Source organism: Amphiura filiformis, chromosome 2 (genome assembly GCF_039555335.1).
Source record: "Amphiura filiformis chromosome 2, Afil_fr2py, whole genome shotgun sequence".
NCBI classification, from domain to species: Eukaryota; Metazoa; Echinodermata; class Ophiuroidea; order Amphilepidida; family Amphiuridae; genus Amphiura; species Amphiura filiformis.
Window position 1 is genome coordinate 57,141,448 of NC_092629.1, and position 5,844 is coordinate 57,147,291.

Here is a 5,844-nt window from a genome sequence, read left to right on the forward strand (position 1 = left end):
ATACAATAAATTATTTCTTTTCAATACACTATTTACAATAAACCATACAGTATATATCTATGTTCCACCAGGGGTGTACCCGGTAAAATTGCAAAAATAATTTCACTGAAAATGAAATGCTACCAAAATTACTTTGCTGGACTAAATTTGTAATTATTAACTGGCCAAAATGATAATATTGGCCTTTTGTAAAACAATCTTTATAGTTCGGGAACAACTCAAAATATCAATGAAGTCATTTAGATCTGAACTTAACTAGTTTTGTTACAAAGGGAGGGAGATAAAAATGTTGATTATGATAATGTTACCTACGTTCTTGTAAAATATGAATGTTATTTTGACATACTTTTAGTTACAGACCACTAAACTACTCCCTATTCCAGAAAATACAGCCACTAATTTTTGGCTCCAAGCTTGCTTGACGAGCCATCGTGATCACGCTAAGTGGACAGTGTATTTTGCTTCATTTTTCGGCCACTTCCGATGGTGCTTTTTTATGCTAAGGTTATTTCTGTGTGCGATATGTGCTTTTAAAATTGAGTTCTAACTTTCTAAAAGTTATTTTTCAATCGATTGCACTCCATATTGGGTTGAAATGAGGTGGGGAAAGTAGTTATTTTATGAAAGAAAAGTCCGAAATCGTCATGAGAACGAGCAATTTCAATCGCATTGCTTGGTTCCCTGTGTGTGCCAGAGATTATTTTGGTCTGTATAATTTAAGTTGTGAGAAGATGACGGAAATAGACGGATTGCACTATTTTTCTTTGGCAAGTCAAGTCAAATTAGTAAAAACTGTTGTATGGGCATGAAACATGGTGATACCGTCAACATTTGGATTCAAATTTTTGGAAGGTCATTTTGGGGTCACCAGGGGTCATTTGAGGTCAAATTAATAACAACTGTCGGATGGGCATGAAACTTGGTGGGTACAGTCAACATTTGGAGTCAAATTTTTGGAAGGTCATTTTGGGGTCACTAGGGGTCATTTGAGGTCAAATTAGTAAAAACTGACGGATGAGCATTAAACTTGGTGGGTACAGTCAACATTTGGAGTTAAATTTTGGGAAGGTCATTTCAGGGTCACCTGAGGTTATGCAGGGGTCATTTAAAGTCAAATTAATAAAAACTGTTATATGGGCATGAAACATGGTAGGTACAGTCAACATTTAGAGCCAAATGTTTGGAAGGTCATTCCAGGGTCACCATGGGTCATGAGGTTAATTTAGTAACAGCTGTCATATGGGTGTGAAACTGTGTGAGTACAGTCAACATTTGGAGTCAAATTTGTGGAAGGTCATTTCGGGTCACCAGGGGCATCTGAGGTCAAATTAGTAAAAACATTTGGACGGGCATGAAACTTGGTGGATGCAGTCAACATTTGCAGTCACATTTTGGAAGGTCATTTTGGGGTCACCAGGGGTTATCTGAGGTCAAATGAGTAAAAACTGTTGGATAGGCATGAAACCTGGTGGGTACAGTCACTATTTAGAGCCAAAGTTTTGGAAGGCCATTTCAGGGTCACCTGGGGTCAACTGAGATCAAATTAGTATAAACTGACGTATAGGTATTAAACTCGGTGGGTACAGTCACTAATTAATTATAGCCAAAACCTTATTCAGACAACACTATTCTTGACATTGGCTTATGTATTTTGATACATTTTGATCAGTTTCGGTCCATTTGGACCCATTTCTATCCAATTCCACCAGATTCGATCCATGTCGCTAAATAGTAATTCCCTAAATTGATTGATGTATTCTTATATGCTCTGCAAATGAGATAGCTACCAACCAACCAGATGTACCCATTGAATGTGATCTGTCACATTGCACAATCGACTCAAGAACAATTACTTTCACTGTCACCAAAAGCGCGAAACCACAGCGCCATTGGTGCTCTTGTTTAGGATTGGATTAAAAATATTATCCTGTTTTGCAATGAAACATTGCCATACTCTGAACAGCTCATAATAGGCGGGACTCATAACATGGAGGATTGATATAGAATTGCGTACACATAGCTGAGCGCAGCACGGTCAGCACCTAAGTGAACTGCGCTATGCGTATTGTGTGAATGACACGCGCTTTTGTAAATTTACGGGAGCGTGTAGTTTGGATTGACTTGCACAGTAACAAAAAAAAATTCCTGCCTATCATGAGCTGATCATAGTATAAATCCTAATCCTTTAGTTAGTTCTAATTTGCAACTGAACGAAAGTCACATTTTAATATTTGGTCAATTTTGGGAAATAAGGGCCAAAAACATGCATTTTAGTATGCTGTGACAAAGACTTGTACAGAGACTCAATTTGAAGTTATGCACTCTACAGCTCAACTGATCATACTTTTCCTACATTCGACCTTGCATGATTTTTGAGTTGACACAGTCATGAAAATAACTATAGATACTTGACAGACCATTAGTAGCCCAGTTCTGAACCTTTTCATTGATCATTCATAACAATAGGTATCTGATGGATCAGTGAAGATAAGCAGGGATTATAATATATCCGTAACCTTGATATTATAGTACATCTCGAGGAAAAAGTGCAATGGACATGTTTTCATTTTATGTTTCAAATATCCCGCGCATGAAAATTGAGTATTTAACCCAAAATGGAAAATGGAACAATTTATTGGAAATCTGTTTTAACAGATTTTTTTGACATCTTTTTCTGCACTGTATTATACCTAAATTAAGAAATTTGATAAATATTCAAAGAAAATATAGGTCATCCAAAAATGTTGATTTTTACACATTTTGGGGCAAAAAAGGAAAAATAAGCAAAAATATCAAAATCTGTTTTAACAATTTCATTCATCAAGTCATAACAAACGGCCTACATGCTTAATTTCTAATAAAATATTGAAATTGTGAAAAATATAGGTATTTATTGATTTTCATGTTTTTTCTTGCAAATATGCAAATATGCAAATTATGAAATTGCAAAATAAAGTTTCAACATAGCATACATCTTTCAAGTGTGATGTTCAAAATGACAGACATCAAAAAGAGATTCGATGAAATGTAAAGGTGTAGTAACAATTTTGGCATGGACTGTCTGGTTAGGCAAAGTACGGTAAGTTGAGCTGTAATCTTTGGAAAACACATTTTCTTATCCTTTTCTTAACCAATTATCAAAAATTAATAACTCTAAGATTAAAGATTTTGATTGCTTAAGACTTGTACCAAGTACAATATTGTAAAAAAAACATGCATAATTGCATCATGTTTTGGGCCCACTTTCCCTCAAATTGCAAAAATATTAAAATTTGACTTTTCTTGCCAGTTAGAACTAACTAAAGGATTAGGATTTAGCTTTGTTTTATTCACAAAACATGATAATACTTTTTTAATTCCAAAAAATTAGTGCTATATATCGGTGATCACCATGGCGGCGAAATTACAGCGTGTTGAATCCTCCAAGAGCTGGAAAAAAGCGCTATATAAATCCGAAATTTACTTTTTACTTTTTATATTTCTGGAATCCGGAGTACTTCTGGTTTACAGATAGAGAGGGAAGGGGTCAGCTATGAAATCAAATTTGTTATGTTGAAAAGACTTCCTCAATCCTTTGGTTTATTTCCTAAAAAATAAAATCATTATATATGCGGACCTTTTGCAGTTTTGTTTTTATTTCTAGGTAAGTGGTAGATCACCACAGGCCTTAGCAACAAACCTGCTTCCATATCAATTTCGCAAAAATATGAAGCATTGTGCACGTTTAGTGAACCCCCACCACAAATATGCCTCAAGTCAACACTAATTCCAACATTCTTAAACTTCTTGGAAGATACATTGACACAGGGGGTGTGGGTCCCGGGTGTGGGTACTTATCTTGCTTGCTGAGTGAAGACACTCCAATGTCCTCTACAGGTTAAGGCAATGTATGAGATATACAGTTTTCAGGCTTTATCCTGGAGGCGGTTCTCCCTGGTTGAAGGTGTATGGCATGCCATGGTTTTGGGGCAGGGGGGTACCTTTTCAGCAATTTTGGCATATCGATGCAGGGGCTATTTTAACGTGTCTCACTGTCACGTTCGTGCAATGAGATAAAAGTGTTGATGAAGTAGAGTGCATTTCAAAAATAAAAAAATTGACATTTTTATTTTAATGTGACCGTAAGAAAGGCTCTACCATTGTCTACTATTAAAGCATATCTACACGGATTGTTAATTGTCACTGCACGAATATTTTATCTCATTACACGAACGTGACAGTGAGACACATTAAAATAGCCCCTGTATCGATGGGTGTATTTTCAGTGAAGACCAATGTGCCCAAGGCAAAAATGCCCTTGAAAGCAACCAATTTGGGCAAATTGGGGTACAATTTGGGCACTTGTTAGCTCTTGTTATGAAAAATTGGTATACCTGATGGGTTGCAAAAAGTAGGTATAGAGAAAGTCAGCATCCGAAAGTCTGCATGGCATATCCAGCACACTGAAGACTCACTTCTGTTTCCATGTTCAAATCCAATATGGCGGCACCCATGTAACAGCATATTATTTCAGTAAATACTTAATAACACCTGCATTTTAAGCAAGAGTGTGATTTATTAATCTAATAATTTAAGTGGGGGGGATAAAAATTGATTTTGACGATGCGTGAGACTTTATTACCTTAGTGTGACATTTACTACCTTGGCGTGAGAATAACAACCTTGGTGTGATAGCATGAGAAAGTATTAATATATCTGGTCAGTTTATATACCAAACAATAAAAAAAAAAAAAAAAAAAAAGCGCAGTGATTTATAGTGCGCTACACTTTGCACAGGCACAACGCCTAGATGTTGATCCACAAGCCTCAGCACACTTTACAGGTTGTTGCTGACCACTATGGCCACACATCATTCCATAAACCATTAAACAACAATTCAGGGACTTTGCTGCTTCAAGAGCGCACACCCTAGACATACCACAAATAACCATCGCAACCAGGATCAGCTCCCCGAGTTTCGTACGGGTTACAACGAGACAAATTAGCAGTGAGTTCCTTGTCCAGGGGAATTTCAAGCTAACTCAATTTTTCCACAAGAGCATACTAGGCACCACCAGGGTTCGAACCCGCAACCTCTCGCACCATAGGCGAACGCCTTATCGATTGAGCTAACTTGACTGCTATATAAATTCAATTGAATACCTGAGTGGAAGAAGGGCCCAACTCCATTTTACAAACATGAGTTTATCATATTTTAAAATACCTGTACCATTGCCATTGCAACATATATCATTTCACATGTATGTTATAATGTATGTTCATGTACCAGTACTAAAGGTCCCCTGAAGATGAAAACAGCTTATCTCTTAAAACTTTTCCAAATATTGTGTTTTTTGTTAATATCTCAAAAAAAACTGTTGATGGAGTTGGGCCCTTCTTCCACTCAGGTATTCAATTTCAATCAGGTGCTACTTTTGACCGTAGTTTCTACAGTGTACCTTGAAACTATTTTGGGTGTCAATTAAAAGATGTTGGTGGGCTAACTTCTTTTAAACATGTATGGTGCACCTGAATTGGAACTGTCCTGAAATCAAGTTCTGATCTATTTGGCAGACTATTAGCAATACTGTATTGGCTATTGCTCATATGTGATGCGATCAAGCAAAATCAGTCGGAACTCGGCCGTAATAAATTTTCAGTTTCCTATAGGATAGTAAAAAGCATTTACAAAGCTGGATTTTTCAGAAAACCCCATTGAAATTGAACAACCAGTTCCAAAGATATGAGCAATTTAAGAGTTTCCAAAACAAGAGGAAACAAAAGGAAAACCTTTCTTTGTTGGGCTATATCTCAAAATCAATATTTCCGAGTTCCGACTGATTTGGCTTGATCGCATCACATATA